The sequence below is a fragment of the Triturus cristatus genome, chromosome 2_1, assembly GCF_964204655.1.
Source record: "Triturus cristatus chromosome 2_1, aTriCri1.1, whole genome shotgun sequence".
Classification (NCBI taxonomy): domain Eukaryota; kingdom Metazoa; phylum Chordata; class Amphibia; order Caudata; family Salamandridae; genus Triturus; species Triturus cristatus.
The window spans coordinates 1,011,582,759-1,011,601,291 of record NC_140581.1 but is presented as its reverse complement, the minus strand read 5'-3'; the positions used below and the strand labels follow the sequence as shown (position 1 = coordinate 1,011,601,291).

Below are 18,533 nucleotides of genomic sequence, written 5' to 3'. Positions count from 1 at the left end.
GTCAGATGTGCAGTGTGAGGTTGCCTGTTTGTGTTTGTGCATCTGCATCAGTGCATTGGTATTGCTGTTGTGGGCCATTGTGTGGATGCTGTTTCAGTGATTTACCCTGCTGTCCCTGTGAGTCATATCACATCATTGTGCACATTCATCCTGGTTGTTAGGTGCCATTGCTGGCATGGAATGGGAGTTTGTGACCTGACACCTACAGTCTACACAGGTTGTTTTGATTAGTGTGTCTATTTTTGAGATGTGTGTATGCTTTCTGATGGTCACTTCTGCTCTTGTGTCATTGTACACTGTATGCATTGTCAGTCCCCATGGGTGGTGCTTGTCTGCACATGTCCGAGAGTATTTTTTGTTTTCACAGTACTGTTAGCCTCACCACATCTCTGTGGGTATGGGACACAACCACTAGTTTGCCCCAAAAGGGTTTCATGTGTTGGGAGCAGGAATCATACATGCTGTTTGTCATTTGCAGCTTTGACCATGTTGAAACTTACCTTTTGGTCACTGTGATGAGGGGGGGTTTAGACCCCATCACCACAATGCTCGACATTTGCTGCAGTTTGGAACCCCACACTTAACATTTGTTCTACACAGTGAGGGGGTGTTAGTTTTACATTGACACAGTGCTATAGTGATGCTTGCATTGTGTAGGCCACACTCATTTGTTGGTCACACATGTGCTGTTAGTTACATTGTATGTTCGAAGTCATAATCACTGTGTGGGAATTTGTCACAGACTACACACTGTTGTCATGATGTTAGGGGGGATGTATTTTTCTGACATACCTAATGTTGGAGTATGATGGATGTGTGGCGCATCACCCATCCTATGAGTGGGGTGGCAGGGGTGATGGGCAACAGGTCCCCTATGAGTGGGGGTGGCAGGGGTGATGGGCAACCTAAGCCCTATGGGTGGGGGTGGCAGTAGTGATGGGCAACAGGTCCCCTATGAGTGGGGGTGATGGGCAACAGGTCCCCTATGAGTGGGGGTGGCAGGTGTGATGGGCAACACAAGCCCTATGTGTGTGGGTGGCAGTAGTGATGGGTAACATAAGCCCTATGATTGGGGGTGGCAGGGGTGATGGGCAACAGGTCCCCTATGTGTGGTGGTGGCAGGGGTGATAGGCAACAGGTCCCCAATGAGTAGGGGTGGCAGGGGTGATGGGCAACATAAGCCCTATGTGTGGGGGTGGCAGTAGTGATGGGCAACATAAGCCCTATGTGTGGGGGTGGCAAGGGTGATGGGCAACAGGTCCCTCATGAGTGGGGGTGGCAGTTGTGATGGGAAACAGGTCCCCTATGAGTGGGAGTGGCAGGGGTGAATGGCAACATAAGCCCTATGTGGGGGGTGGCAGGGGTGATGGGCAACAGGTCCCCTATGAGTGGGGGTAGCAGGGGTGATGGGCAACATAAGCCCTATGGGTGGGGGTGGCAGCAGTGATGGGCAACAGGTCCCCTATGTGTGGGGGTGGCAGGGGTGTTGGGCAACAGGTCCCCTATGATTGGGGGTAGCAGGGGTGAGGGGCAACATAAGCCCTATGGGTGGTGGTGGCAGTAGTGATGGGCAACAGGTCCCCTATGAGTGGGGGTGGCAGGGGTGATGGGCAACATAAGCCCTATGTATGGGGGTGGCAGTAGTGATGGGCAACATAAGCTCTATGAGTGGTGGTGGCAGGGGTGATGAGCAAAAGGTCCTCTATGTGTGGGGGTGGTAGGGGTGATGGGCAACAGGTACCCCATGAGTGGGGGTGGCAGTAGTGATGGGCAACATAGTCCCTATGGGTGGGGGTGGCAGGGGTGATGGGAAACAGGTGCCCTATGGGTGGGGGTGGCAGTAGTGATGGGGAACAGGTCCCCTATGAGTGGGGGTGGCAGGGGGGATGGGCAACATAAGCCCTATGTGTGGGGGTGGGATGGGTGATGGGCAACAGGTCCCCTATGAGTGGGGGTGGCAGGGGTGATGCGCAACAGGTCCCCTATGAGTGGGGTTGACAGGGGTGATGGGCAACATAAGCCATATGGGTGGGGGTGGCAGTAGTGATGGGCAACAGGTTCCCCCATGAGTGGGGGTGGCAGTAGTGATGGGCAACATAGTCCCAATGGGTGGGGGTGGCAGGGGTGATGGGCAACAGGTCCCCTATGAGTAGGGGTGGCAGGGGTGATAAGCAACATAAGCCCTATGGGTGGGGGTGCCAGTGTTGATGGACAACAGGTCCCCTATGGGTGGGGGTGTTAGTGGTGCTGACCATACAACCCCTATGGTGACCAGGATGTTGATCCCCTGTGTGTGTGTGCCATTTTGCGGGTACGTGTCATTTGCTTGTGTGGTAGGTGTCTGACTTACCGTCTGCGCCGTCGGCGTCTGTTCCTGATCCGGTCATATATATAGAATGCTGGTATGACCTGCGCGATGGGATTCATGATGTGTTCATCTCGTACACGCTGCTTGTTGCTCCGTCTCGTACCCGTTTCAAGCTGGTCTGTCTCGTAGCCGTGGATTGAGTTTTGGCGCGAATCGTAGCTGATATGCTTCTGTGATGTGCCTACGTGGCGAGCCGTCAGGCGCGTAGGAAGTACGCATAGTACTTGTCAGGGCGGAAACTGCTATGGATACTGCTTCCGGGCGACTCGGTTCGGCGTTCGGAGATACGGCTCAGACGGAGAATGAAGCTTGAATCACAGCCTACGTGTCGGTCGGGTTTTTGGCAGTTATGCGCATCGTACTTCATCAGCATGATGGACCGGCTACGGGTACGTGTCGGTCGCACGATAAGGCTATGGACAGCTCTCGGAGAGCTGTCCGACCGGATCGGAATCGACCCCTATGTGTGCTGCTGATTTATTGAATTGCTTTATATATCAAGGCTTCATACTTAAATTCTCACTCTCTCTCGCAAACTTTATGGGTTATGAATGAAACCTCTTCTCACCTGATTCTTAAAAAAGAGATTATTTCCTCTATGGTTCATGCTTAATGCATTTTATTAAAATGTATTGATTACCAATTGATTGATTTTTTATTTCTAATAAGGTTCAAATGACTAAAATTGATGATTTTAACTTGGAATCCAATAAAGATTACTTACTAAAACTTTGACTAATAAAACCCTTTAACTTATACCAAACTCTCACTATTGACTGAAAATGCGCGGCCCTATGCTGATTTGTAAATCTAGAGAAATGCAAGGCAGCGCAGTTCAGGGCCGGACTGGGCGTACTGGGCACCAGGCATTTCCCCGGTGGGCCAGAGGGGTGGGAGACGCTTTTGTGGCTGCGGGCACTGCTTTTCTTTCAAGGGGGCGGTTTTGCGGCAGCGCCGGTCAAGCAGCAACCTGCCAGGGATGGTGCTGTTCCCAGTCTGGCCCTGGCGCAGTTCACTATATTGCATTACTGTGCACACCATAATCTACGTTGCTGCTAAATTGTGCATAAATCCATATGCCACGCCGCTGTAGCCACTCCACTGTATGCTATTCCTCTCTACGCCACTCCATTTTATGTCTCTCCACTATATGCCTCCGCACTATACAAGACTCCACTCTAATCTATTACACTGTACGCAACACCACTGTATACCACTCCAGTTTATGTTACTCCACTGGACGTACTCCACAATACTCAATTCCACTCGACGCCACTCTACTGTAAGCCACTCCACTCTACTCTATTCCACTGTATGCCACTCCACTGTATGCTATTCTACTCTATGCCACTTCAGTGTATGGCACTCTACTCTACGCCACTTTGTTCTATGCTAAGCTATTGAACCCCACTCTATGCTATCACACTCTACCCCATGCCACTCAATCTTACGCCACTCCATTTTATGCCACTCCCCTGTACCCTACTCCACTATGCAATATTCCACTCTAAGCCACTCCTCTTTACAACACTCCGCTCTACGCCATTCTGCTCTACACTATTACACTGCACACAACTCCACTCTACAACATTCCATTCTATTCTATTACACTATATTCAACTCCACTCTGCGCACTTTCAGAGTATGACACTCCACTGTACGCCACTCTGCTATACTCTGGTCCAGTATATGCTATTCCACTCTATGTCATTCCACTGTACGCCACTCCACTTTATGCTATTCCTCTGTATGCCTCTCCATTGTATGCTATTGCACTCTACCCCATTCCAGTGTTTGGCACTCCAGTCTACAATACCTTACTGTACGCCACTGCACTGTATAATACTCCACTGTACGCAATTCCAGTCTATGCCACTCTACTGTACACCACTCCACTCTAAGCTATTCCACTGTATGCCACTCCACTATACGCTACTCCACTCTATGCCAAGTGTACACTCCACCCTACGCACTCCATTCACGCTAGTTCATTGGAGGCCACTTCACTCTTCGACACTCCACTTTATGCTTTTCTCTCTTCCCCACTCCATTCTACGCTATTCTACTCTATGTTATTCCACTTTACACTATTCTTTTCTATGCACTCCACTGTAACCCACTCTACGCTATTCCACTATAGGCCACTCATACTATGCTATTACACTGTATGCAACTTCAATCTTCGCCCCTCTACTTTGTGGCGTTTTACTCTACTGCACTCCACTGTACACCACTCCACAGTATGCTACTACACTATACGGTATTACACTCTATGTCACTCTACTGTAGGCCACTCAAACCTAAGCTACTCCACTCTACACCATCCCAGTTTATGTCACTCAACTGTATACTACTCCACTCTACGCCATTCCAGTGTACTCTCCTCCGCTCTATATAACTCCACTCTACAAAACTTTACTCCACGTTATGCCACTCTACTAGACTCTACTCTATTCTATCCCTGTACCCTCCACTGTTAAAATTTGCAATCTGGAAATAACTCCACTCTGTAAATGTCTATCACACTTCATGGCACTCTACTACATTCTACTCTACTCTATCCCCATACAATCCACTGTCCACCTCTATACTCCACTCAACACCTGTACACACCAATGTACAGTACTCGGGTTGAACTATACAACACTTTTCTATAAGACACAGCACTCCACTCTACTGTATGAGACCCCACTCCAATTTATAACAGATTACTACCTATGCTACGCTACGGCAGTACCCTCCACTTCATCCCACTCTACTCTGTGGAACACCAATACACTCTATTGCGCTTTATTCCATACTACGTTACACCACTTCATTCAACTCAGCTCCTTTGTAGGAGACTTTATCTCACTCTACGCCACTATACAACAATCCACTCTACCCCACTCCACTGTTTCACTCACTATTGTATTCTATGCAACTCCACTCAACTACACTGTATACCACTCTCTGACACTTTATTCTTGCCTGTACCTTTTCTCCCCACTGTATGCCAGTGTTCAACACTCTACTCCATTGTAGTCTACTATACAACACTGTATGCAGCTCTTTGTATGCCACTGCACCCCACTTTACTCCACCCTCCTCTGGCACAGTACTCCACTTTACTCCACTACTACACTGTACACCACTCCATTCTATGCCACCCAGTGCCATTGTACACTATTACACTGTATGCAAATTCACTGCACCACATTCTACAACTCTATACTGTACACCACTTCACTCTACAAAAATCAAGAAGACTGTTTGCCACTGTACTCCACTGTAGTCTGGATCACCTTACAGTACTCCACAACACCCACTACACTCTGCTGTACAATACAGTACTCCAATTTATGGTGTTTTCCTTGACTGTATCCTACACCACTGCACTCTAGTGTACTCTATGACCACTATAGGCTTTGACACTTTACTCCACCCTGTGATAATTTACTCTACTCTACACTATCCCACTCCAATCTACTCCACTATACTCCCACTATATCCCTCTGTATGCCACTGTACTGTACTCCCCTCTATGCCACTCCACCGTCCGACACTCTACTTCACTGTATTCAACTCTGCTCTACAACACTGTACTACACTCTGCTCCACTCTATGCCCATCCACTCTACATCACTGTACTACACCATAGGACACTCAACAACATGCCACTCAACTTCTCGCTATGATACTCCACTCCAATATATGACGCATCACTTTACTCTACGATGCTCTCCTCCACTTTACTCTACTACATCCACTTCCAAAACTCCACTCTATGACACTCTACTTCACCCTACTCCACCCTACTCCACTCTAAAACACTCAATGACAGTCCATGGCACCCTACTCTAATGTTTGACATACCATTTCACTATATAACTCTCTACTCCCGTCTGCGATACTTAACTCCACTATACCGCACACCATGCCACTACACTATATAACACTTTACTACACTGTACGAAATGCTACTATGCTCTACTCTACGCCACTCCGTTCCAATCGACAATACTCCAGTCTATTATAATATACTTTACAAAACTCTTCTCCACTGTACATACAACACTCCACATAACAGCTCTCACCTTGCGACACTGGACTGTATGATTTGAAACCACTTTTATAAAAAATTTCAAAAACATTAAAAACTCAATGAAAAAACAAAGGTTAACGCTTATCGCTAGTTAGGAAAACTTATTTTTTCAATACAAACAATGTTTAAACTACACAAACTTTAAAAATTCTAAAGTTATAGACATAACTTTCATGTACAGTTCATCCACCACCTTCAAATTATTATAAGTAGCGAACCTCATTACACACTCTTTTCAGCTTGCTAACCAGACAAAACTAACTGTAACTCACCAGTCTACCATGCACTGTGTAGTGACAAATAATGTCATTTGAGAAGTTATAAGTGTTGTTTTGAATGCTATGATTCCACATGTTATAACTGATGGGGTATAGTAGGGTATAACATTTTATGGAAAAGGCATGAGTTATAGTTAAGGTAGCGTGGTGAGTGAGGTGACAAGACTGTGTTTGGAGGTGCGCGACTTATAGTAATTTGAACTTGGTGCGTAAATTATAAATTGAACTTATAATTATAACTTTACAATTTTTAATGTTTGTGTATTTTAAGTTGAGTTTGAAAAGAAAGATTACATAAGATACTTCTGACTATAAATTAATCTTAACCTTAGTTTTTTCATTGTTTGTTAATGGGTTAAATGTATTAATAAAAAGGTATTTCAAGTTGCAGTGTGGATTATGATTGATTGGAGTGTTGTAAAGTGGAGTGTACTACAGTGAAGGTGAATGTCGTAGAGTCTAGTGTCAAAGGGCCCGATTCACAGAACAAACTTAAGACTAAATCCTAAATTTAGTACCAATCTGGTATTCACAGAATGCACCTAGTACTTCTGGTATTCACAGAATGAACTTACTACTTTTGCTATTCACAAAATGAACTTAGGACTTTTGCTATTCACAGAATCCATTTACGACCACTAAACTTACGTCCGCACTCGGGCCGGAATTTCCGCACCCGGAGCGGAATTTCCAGGCCCGGAGCGGGAAGTCCGCACGCGGGCCGGAAAGTCCGCTCCGGACGCGGAAATTCCGCTCCCGGGCCGGAAACTCCGCCCGGGCCGGAAAATCAGAATTGGGACCAGACTACATTAACTGTTGCCATTGATCATTTGAACCAAGGGGAAACACCTGTTCAAGTCCCTACCATCCCCCACCATGCATCAGCTGACGCACTCCAGCCAATCCCAGCCAACAGCTCCAGTTAGCCATCATGTTGCTAGTAGCCTACCATCCCCCACCATGATCCAGCTGAAGCCAATTAACACAGATTGACCAGCAGCAAAAACCATTTAAAAGCAGCACACAGTGAAGGAACAGGTTTGGCCACACACAGTTTGTATTTGCAAGCAGAGACCGGCTAAGAAAAATGGAGCTCCTGAAGAGAAAGAGGAACTATACAGCAGAGGAGACCACCATGCTTGTGGAGTTCATTGTCAGGCACCACAAACACCTCTATGGACTCCCACCCTACTGCACAAGTGGGACACAGAAGGCAGCCCTGTGGCAGCAATTAGCCACTGCTGTCACAGCATTGGGGGAGGAGAGGCGCACTGTCCAGGACCTTAAAAAAAATGGCAGGATGAGCGGCTGAGGGTAAAGGAGAAATACTCCAGGATTGAATTACAACGGATCCTCCCAGCCGCACACTCTGGACCACGCATCCGCCTCACCACACAGGAGGAGGATATCCTGACAACCATACACCCCCACTTGGTCCATGGGCTGCCTGTCAGTTACGTCCGCTACGTGGTACCAGGTAAGTGGGATGAAAAGATAAAGTGCATGAATAGAATGTCTGTGTTGCACTGTCAGTGTGAATAAGGAAGTAGTCCAAAGTGTATAAATTAATCCGTCAGTCAGAGACTCCTGTGTCACCCTCTGTATGTAGCACTACAAGTCCCACAATCCTTAGCGATGGAAATGGCAAATCCCTCCCCCACTTCAGAAAACATGGCCACTGTCCAGTAGCATTAATACACCAGCCCGCTAAGTAGCAATTGACAAATAACAGCAGAGATGCGCCAGTAACAATGCCACACCCAATCCAACTCTTGTGCAACCGCGGATGCGTCACATTTACAATGCGGTGCACTGTGGCGCTGGGATAGACAGATGGGTGTCGCAACTGATGGCATTAGGGGGATGCTCTGCTGGAGTAGTGTTGCAAGTGTGACGCAACTCCAACTATGTCCATGGACCGCCTACACCTAACGTTCAGGGCAACTCATTACAGGTGCCTCAAGCTGGTTTAAGTTTGCATGGCAACACCCTATGAAAAGTGACTACGTGAAATGCCGTCGATTACAATGCAAAAATAACAATTGATGGACAGAATGCAGAACAATGTCATACATTCACCCCAGTACAGAGATCTGGGCCTAAATCCATCGTTTTTTTGCTCACCATGCCATTCCAGTTTGAACCCAGCCATATGCAAATCAGTCTTGACCCTGTGCCCCATGGGAACAGTCCAGCCCAAACTGCCAAGCCAGGTCCTCCCTGGACTGGAAACAAGCATCCTAGGACCGGTTTCGGGCTTTCAGCCCTCATCAGCCAGGATAGCTTGATTCCAGTGGCATGGAGAGCAAGGGACTCACGTCTGAGCATACCCTTCCCACTCGGGGTGACAAATGCAAAAATAACAATTGATGGACAGAATGCAGAACGGTCCTAGGATGCTCGATTCCGGTCCAGGGAAGACATGGCTTGGCAGTTCGGGCTGGACTGTTCCCATGAGGCACAGGGTCAATTCTGATTTGCATATGGCCATGTCTAAACTGGGGTGGTGTAGTGGGCAAAAGAACGATGGATTTAACCCAGATCTCTTGACTGGGGGAGAATGTTTGCATTGTCAGCATTCCGTCCATCATTTGTTTGTTGTAACGCTTTTCGCCCTAAGTGGGATGGGTATTCCCAGACGTGGGACCCGTGCTCACTACGCCACTGGAGTCAAGCTACCCTGGCTGATGACGGCTGATAGCCAGAAACCGGTCCTAGGATGCTTGATTCCGGTCAAGGGAAGACATGGCTTGGCAGTTCGGGCTGGACTGTTCCCATGAGGCACAGGGTCAAGACTGATTTGCATATGGCCATGTTTAAACTGGGGTGGTGTAGTGGGCAAAAGAACGAAGGATTTAACCCAGATCTCTTGACTGGGGGAGAATGTTTGCATTGTCAGCATTCCGTCCATCATTTGTTTGTTGTAACGCTTTTCGCCCTAAGTGGGATGGGTATTCCCAGACGTGGGACCCGTGCTCACTACGCCACTGGAGTCAAGCTACCCTGGCTGATGACGGCTGATAGCCAGAAACCGATCCTAGGATGCTTGATTCCGGTCCAGGGAAGACATGGCTTGGCAGTTCGGGCTGGACTGTTCCCATGAGGCACAGGGTCAAGACTGATTTGCATATGGCCATGTATAAACTGGGGTGGTGTAGTGGGCAAAAGAACGATGGATTTAACCCAGATCTCTTGACTGGGGGAGAATGTTTGCATTGTCAGCATTCCGTCCATCATTTGTTTGTTGTAACGCTTTTCGCCCTAAGTGGGATGGGTATTCCCAGACGTGGGACCCGTGCTCACTACGCCACTGGAGTCAAGCTACCCTGGCTGATGACGGCTGATAGCCCGAAACCGGTCCTAGGATGCTTGATTCCGGTCCAGGGAAGACATGGCTTGGCAGTTCGGGCTGGACTGTTCCCATGAGGCACAGGGTCAAGACTGATTTGCATATGGCCATGTCTAAACTGGGGTGGTGTAGTGGGCAAAAGAATGATGGATTTAACGCAGATCTCTTGACTGGGGGAGAATGTTTGCATTGTCAGCATTCCGTCCATCATTTGTTTGTTGTAACGCTTTTCGCCCTAAGTGGGATGGGTATTCCCAGACGTGGGACCCGTGCTCACTACGCCACTGGAGTCAAGCTACCCTGGCTGATGACGGCTGATAGCCAGAAACCGGTCCTAGGATGCTTGATTCCGGTCCAGGGAAGACATGGCTTGGCAGTTCGGGCTGGACTGTTCCCATGAAGCACAGGGTCAAGACTGATTTGCATATGGCCATGTCTAAACTGGGGTGGTGTAGTGGGCAAAAGAACGATGGATTTAACCCAGATCTCTTGACTGGCGGAGAATGTTTGCATTGTCAGCATTCCGTCCCTCATTTGTTTGTTGTAACGCTTTTCGCCCTAAGTGGGATGGGTATTCCCAGACGTGGGACCCGTGCTCACTACGCCACTGGAGTCAAGCTACCCTGGCTGATGACGGCTGATAGCCAGAAACCGGTCCTAGGATGCTTGATTCCGGTCCAGGGAAGACATGGCTTGGCAGTTCGGGCTGGACTGTTCCCATGAGGCACAGGGTCAAGACTGATTTGCATATGGCCATGTCTAAACTGGGGTGGTGTAGTGGGCAAAAGAACGATGGATTTAACCCAGATCTCTTGACTGGGGGAGAATGTTTGCATTGTCAGCATTCCGTCCATCATTTGTTTGTTGTAACGCTTTTCGCCCTAAGTGGGATGGGTATTCCCAGACGTGGGACCCGTGCTCACTACGCCACTGGAGTCAAGCTACCCTGGCTGATGACGGCTGATAGCCAGAAACCGGTCCTAGGATGCTTGATTCCGGTCCAGGGAAGACATGGCTTGGCAGTTCGGGCTGGACTGTTCCCATGAGGCACAGGGTCAAGACTGATTTGCATATGGCCATGTCTAAACTGGGTGGTGTAGTGGGCAAAAGAACGATGGATTTAACCCAGATCTCTTGACTGGGGGAGAATGTTTGCATTGTCAGCATTCCGTCCATCATTTGTTTGTTGTAACGCTTTTCGCCCTAAGTGGGATGGGTATTCCCAGACGTGGGACCCGTGCTCACTACGCCACTGGAGTCAAGCTACCCTGGCTGATGACGGCTGATAGCCAGAAACCGGTCCTAGGATGCTTGATTCCGGTCCAGGGAAGACATGGCTTGGCAGTTCGGGCTGGACTGTTCCCATGAGGCACAGGGTCAAGACTGATTTGCATATGGCCATGTCTAAACTGGGGTGGTGCAGTGGGCAAAAGAACGATGGATTTAACCCAGATCTCTTGACTGGGGGAGAATGTTTGCATTGTCAGCATTCCGTCCATCATTTGTTTGTTGTAACGCTTTTCGCCCTAAGTGGGATGGGTATTCCCAGACGTGGGACCCGTGCTCACTACGCCACTGGAGTCAAGCTACCCTGGCTGATGACGGCTGATAGCCAGAAACCGGTCCAAGGATGCTTGATTCCGGTCCAGGGAAGACATGGCTTGGCAGTTCGGGCTGGACTGTTCCCATGAGGCACAGGGTCAAGACTGATTTGCATATGGCCATGTCTAAACTGGGGTGGTGTAGTGGGCAAAAGAACGATGGATTTAACCCAGATCTCTTGACTGGGGGAGAATGTTTGCATTGTCAGCATTCCGTCCATCATTTGTTTGTTGTAACGCTTTTCGCCCTAAGTGGGATGGGTATTCCCAGACGTGGGACCCGTGCTCACTACGCCACTGGAGTCAAGCTACCCTGGCTGATGACGGCTGATAGCCAGAAACCGGTCCTAGGATGCTTGACTCCGGTCCAGGGAAGACATGGCTTGGCAGTTCGGGCTGGACTGTTCCCATGAGGCACAGGGTCAAGACTGATTTGCATATGGCCATGTCTAAACTGGGGTGGTGTAGTGGGCAAAAGAACGATGGATTTAACCCAGATCTCTTGACTGGGGGAGAATGTTTGCATTGTCAGCATTCCGTCCATCATTTGTTTGTTGTAACGCTTTTCGCCCTAAGTGGGATGGGTATTCCCAGACGTGGGACCCGTGCTCACTATGCCACTGGAGTCAAGCTACCCTGGCTGATGACGGCTGATAGCCAGAAACCGGTCCTAGGATGCTTGATTCCGGTCCAGGGAAGACATGGCTTGGCAGTTCGGGCTGGACTGTTCCCATGAGGCACAGGGTCAAGACTGATTTGCATATGGCCATGTCTAAACTGGGGTGGTGTAGTGGGCAAAAGAACGATGGATTTAACCCAGATCTCTTGACTGGGGGAGAATGTTTGCATTGTCAGCATTCCGTCCATCATTTGTTTGTTGTAACGCTTTTCGCCCTAAGTGGGATGGGTATTCCCAGACGTGGGACCCGTGCTCACTACGCCACTGGAGTCAAGCTACCCTGGCTGATGACGGCTGATAGCCAGAAACCGGTCCTAGGATGCTTGATTCCGGTCCAGGGAAGACATGGCTTGGCAGTTCGGGCTGGACTGTTCCCATGAGGCACAGGGTCAAGACTGATTTGCATATGGCCATGTCTAAACTGGGGTGGTGTAGTGGGCAAAAGAACGATGGATTTAACCCAGATCTCTTGACTGGGGGAGAATGTTTGCATTGTCAGCATTCCGTCCATCATTTGTTTGTTGTAACGCTTTTCGCCCTAAGTGGGATGGGTATTCCCAGACGTGGGACCCGTGCTCACTACGCCACTGGAGTCAAGCTACCCTGGCTGATGACGGCTGATAGCCAGAAACCGGTCCTAGGATGCTTGATTCCGGTCCAGGGAAGACATGGCTTGGCAGTTCGGGCTGGACTGTTCCCATGAGGCACAGGGTCAAGACTGATTTGCATATGGCCATGACTAAACTGGGGTGGTGTAGTGGGCAAAAGAACGATGGATTTAACCCAGATCTCTTGACTGGGGGAGAATGTTTGCATTGTCAGCATTCCGTCCATCATTTGTTTGTTGTAACGCTATTCGCCCTAAGTGGGATGGGTATTCCCAGACGTGGGACCCGTGCTCACTACGCCACTGGAGTCAAGCTACCCTGGCTGATGACGGCTGATAGCCAGAAACCGGTCCTAGGATGCTTGATTCCGGTCCAGGGAAGACATGGCTTGGCAGTTCGGGCTGGACTGTTCCCATGAGGCACAGGGTCAAGACTGATTTGCATATGGCCATGTCTAAACTGGGGTGGTGTAGTGGGCAAAAGAACGATGGATTTAACCCAGATCTCTTGACTGGGGGAGAATGTTTGCATTGTCAGCATTCCGTCCATCATTTGTTTGTTGTAACGCAAGTCGATTACAATGCATCACTTGTACGAGGCATAACCAAATAAACACACACCCTGCCTACATCACAGCTGATGCATGTTTAATGTTGCGCAGGACCGCACACCGTGAGGCATCCCCATAGATGCATAATATTGTGAATAAGTCTAAATGTGTCACCTGTATTACCCCACCGCTGTGTCACATAAGTGACGCAACTGCGGTGTAAATGTATTACAAGGGGCGTGGAAACATGCCATTAAATCTCAAAGAAATAAATCACCCCGTGCAAGCTTAAAGCACAAAGCAGAAGGTGAGAGAACCATCTGGTCCAAAAGTCAGACACCTATTCTGTTGTACATTTCCTACCCTGCCACGCTATTACGACCCCAATGCACCACTGCTCCTACCGGCCCAGTCAGCAGCAGTACTGTATAACACTGTTAGCATGCAGAAGAAATGGGGAAATCACAGAAATGTTCCACAAGCACATATTCCAGATGTTTAGTTTTCTCTATTCTCACCCATTGACACATTCAGCCAGAGCACAGACAACTGCCGCAGCAGAGGTCCCTGCATCGACTGGGAGGCATCGCCACCGTACACCCTCACCGACTGGTAAGTCAAAGTGGCCAGGAGATGGTCAAAATGCATACATTGCCAGGAGTGACCGAGGGACATGTAGTGCCCACATATGAAAGTCAACCAAAGATGTACAAATAGCTGCATTACTATTGGAGTAGTCAATGGACATCCACCTTTAGCTAATTATAATTGTGAACAGCTGAAGACAATATATTACATGTCTTGGCTCATCAAACCTTCGTAATTGCGGAACATGACATGTTTTACAGCAACAGGCCCAGACCTGGGAATCCAATCCTGTTATCGAGTGCCACAACTACTCAAAAGGGTGCCCCCACTATGTTGTAATGGTGTCTGTAGACGTAATCAATCAAAGTAATTGACTGAAATATGGCAATGATGAACAAGTGAGATCCCAGGGTCATTAGTATTGACAATGCATACACTGTCCAACTGTTTCCAATATAGATCAAATTCCCAGTCCACACAGCTGGTCATGTACCACTTACATTGTCTGGCTTTTGTGTTGCCCATCAACAAAACACGATAGTGGACCTCACATCAGGATCCGTAGACATGTCATTGTGATATAGGTTGCATCCAGGTAGTGGGCCCATTCGAAGTTATGTGGGAGCAATCATGATATTACGTATAACACACTAATGCATCGCTGGTGCCCACAACTGCTTGTGCTCATCCGTTGTGCCAGAAATCTAGTGCATCACATGTGGCTGCCGGAATGTTAAGTAGCAAAACACACTTATCATTGCAGGTACAACGAGGTCCTCCCAGAATCAAAGACACACACTGACTTCTGCTACAAGGTTGGCTGTGACATCTGTTCAGGGCCCACACACTGTTCCCGTGCTGGGCCAAGGGAGGGGAACCCAAGAATATATCAGGCTGACTGCTCATGAAATGTGCCTTTCACGTCCGCCGTATGTTGCATGTGTATTAGACACTGTTGTTCTGCATCACAATATGCTCATATATGGCATTTGAACCCATGCAAGATCAGACCCTGGTGGCTAATGAAAGGATGACACAAAATGTATGCCAAGTGAGTACAGAATGGACATTCAATAGTAGCATGAGTCATATGAAGTGACCAAAACACAACCGGCTTGCAATTCAATGATAGGAAACACCATGATGAAAATAGCATGGCTGAGGCCAACACTGATGCCAGTAGTGTACCTTTGAGATGAATGTAGGGGCTGCTAAGGTGAATCTTCATGCAGTTACACCTGCTAAATGACAATGCAGAAGTGCAACACGCTAATCCAGTGCAGGCAGAAGGCATCAAAGCCTCTCAGCCTATCCACAATGTGTGAGTATAAACCAAATGTTACATTCTGCTTGCCCCCTCTCCTACTGGATTCACATGTATAGGTGAGTGTTTGACAAAAGAGGTTTGGATGTCTGCTGTACAAGACACCAATCGTCGTCAGCTAAGTAGTACCATGATCTGGGAAATAGAGTACGCAAAGAGAGGACACTCAAAGGATGGACATAAGACATCTGTGTTCTCTCATACAAATATGTGTGACTTCATGCGTGGGGAAGCACAAATGAGCAACATCATGTCCCTGACTATTGCAAATCTCACACATGAAACCCTTTCTGACTTGACAACAAACAACATGAGACTCAGGAAATATGTAAGCCTGAATGGCAAAGGTGATAGCAGTGTAATGGAAAGGAATCCGGGTCATTTATCCCTTCCTATCAGTAATCTTCTCATACATGTGTGTCTGTTGATGTGTCATCTTATTGATCTCACTGCTGTGTGGAGGGAACGGCTGGCAACTGCTGCATGTGAGCAGGTGCCCAAATGTAAAGTTCAGGAGCTAAACATGCTGCACATAGTTCTGGATTACCCACAAATGGTCATTGAGAATGACATGTTGGCTCAGAGCTACCATCTGTTGTTGCAAAATATAGACCTGTATGTCTTATCACAGCTGCTGACCGGATTACACCCCAGCAGCGTGCACCATCCCGGGGACTGAATGACATCCAACCCTCGCGCAGCCGTCCTTCAGGTAATTCTAGCATGAGGTGTCTGTTGATGTGTCATCTGATTGATGTCACTGCTGTGTGGAGGGAACGGCTGGCAACTGCTGCATGTGAGCAGGTGCCCAAATGTAAAGTTCAGGAGCTAAACATGCTGCACATAGTTCTGGATTACCCACAAATGGTCATTGAGAATGACATGTTGGCTCAGAGCTACCATCTGTTGTTGCAATATATAGACCTGTATGTCTTATCACAGCTGCTGACTGGATTACACCCCAGCAGCGTGCACCATCCCGGGCACTGAATGACATCCTGGCTGCAGCTGTTCTAAGTATGCAAAGAGATTCCCAGGCATGTCACTATAAACACTGCTCTGACTTAACCACATATAGATAGAAGCCCATATGTTAGAACATGTACACCTTAAATTTGGACAGACAAATTGATAAAATCATTAAAACAATTTCTTTTATTTTTGTATTATTAAAAACACTGTAAAAATACTTTCCTAAAGAAGTATACAATAGCTAATCAAGGAAATCAATTACACCCAAAACCGTGCTATCCTATACATGAAATACATTTGCATATCAAATCTAACAAGAAGTCTTGTTGCTATTGCGATCAAATATGCTTACACAGAGAGACCAAGACAGACAGTCAATTTTTGTCATTAATTTGACACATCCGTATAGAAATAACAAAATGCTACTCTTTGGAACAATCAAATTCTACTGTATCTCAAAGACGAAGCCGTTGGTACGAATTGTGTCCAGTACTAGCGTCGACGCGTTTCGATGGTTGTTATTATTAGTCCATCTTTATCAAGACAATCATACTGTCTCTCTTTGTATGGGCACTGGTTGGTTGCCGTAGTTATTCAATCCTGTTGACAATGAATCAGGGAGGACAGATCAATTTACACATTTTGATTTCTTTTTTTGTCTATTTAAAATTATACTTGTTTAGCAAAGACACCCTGTAAGTTAAATTCATTGATTGTTATAAATTCTCGTACTGTCATCAATGTAGCCTATATCATCAAAAAACAATTCATTATTATTTTTAATAAATTCATTGACCCTTATATTCTATCAGATGGGCTTAAAGGGTGGACTTTCTCAGCTTAAATCTGGGCCTTTCATCCCTGTCCTACCACAAAAGAGGTTTGCCAAATTACCTTATATCATCACGTTCTGGTTCCACATATGAGAGAGAAACGATAGATTCGATGAGACCTTGCCATTAGAATAATTAAAATCTACAGAAAAAGAGAGAAGGTGTATCGCATTAACCTTATTTCACATGTATTATATGGTGAACGTTTTTTTTGTATTTATTCATAATAAAATAGGAGCGTTTTATATCTAATTTTGGAAGAGGCTAAGATTGTTATAATTCTTGCCTCGATGTGCTCAAGCAGTAGTTATGTGAACGATATATTAATGTATACAAGGTGAGGGACACTCTTCAAGTTTGTGCTTGCATGTATATTTCTGAGCCCAAACAATGAAATAGTGATTAGATGTCAATTTTCAGCCGTTTAATGATAAAGTTCACTCTTTCATTTCGCCCAATTTTTTACTTAGTTTGAACTAATTACATGGCGTTCTATTGTTGTGCTTGGGCTCTAAGCTGGCTCTAAAACTTTACTCGGTGACTTGTTAACCTTACTTCTGAATATTTATCTTCTAGATTTAGAGAAATTGAACTACTTCATAGCAACACATTAATCTTGTGTGAGCAATACGGTATTTACCGGGATAATAGGGCGTCCACCGATTGACTCGAGGATATGTTTCGGAAAAGCTACATGTAAGCGTGGTTCTCCTTTGGATCCCCCACTCTGGGATGCCAAAGTATCGCCAGACACCTAACAGTGGAAAGGGAAAATGTATTTAATTTGAGTCACCCCTTCTGTTTGTAGCGAAAACGTATAGAGAGCTAACTTCTTATTAACATCACATAAATCTTTGGTGAACAATACGGTATTTACCGTGATAGTAGTGCATCCAAGAGTCACAATGGGATTGATCTCGGAGTAATTGCAGCTAATGTTTCTCCACAACTCTCCAAAAGGCCACCGTCTCGGTTATTGAGATCAGAGAAAGAGCGCGGATGCGCAATAGATCAAAAGCGCTGTCTCTGAAAAACGCCGTCGGTATTATCGTCCCCAACCTGTCAAATACATAAAGGTGGACGAGTACGTTTTAAATATGATTCCTATCTAACTGAAGGTACCTATTCTAGAGCGTGTCCCTGGGTTTCATACCTTAATGAAGATTCTCCGTGGAAAAACCGCTCCGCTTATTCTCCCGCGTTCGTTGTATGATTGGCAACCTACTCTTCCCATTTAAATATTGCTTTCCAACTCACCGGATTGGTCAGCCTTAGCGTTGTTAAAGTGCAATCAGCTGT

The 18,533-nt window shown here is 47.0% G+C and overlaps 1 long non-coding RNA gene across 1 annotated transcript; it reads right to left on the bottom strand.

Annotated features, from left to right (window-relative positions):
* Nucleotides 1–16,618: 16,618 nt before the first annotated feature.
* Nucleotides 16,619–17,990, bottom strand: LOC146866232 (uncharacterized). Its single transcript, XR_014970700.1, has 3 exons — nt 17,875–17,990; nt 17,296–17,376; nt 16,619–17,001 (listed from the first exon to the last, which is right to left on the bottom strand). It is a non-coding gene; the product is annotated as an uncharacterized LOC146866232 (long non-coding RNA).
* Between the last annotated feature and the right edge of the window lie 543 nt (nt 17,991–18,533).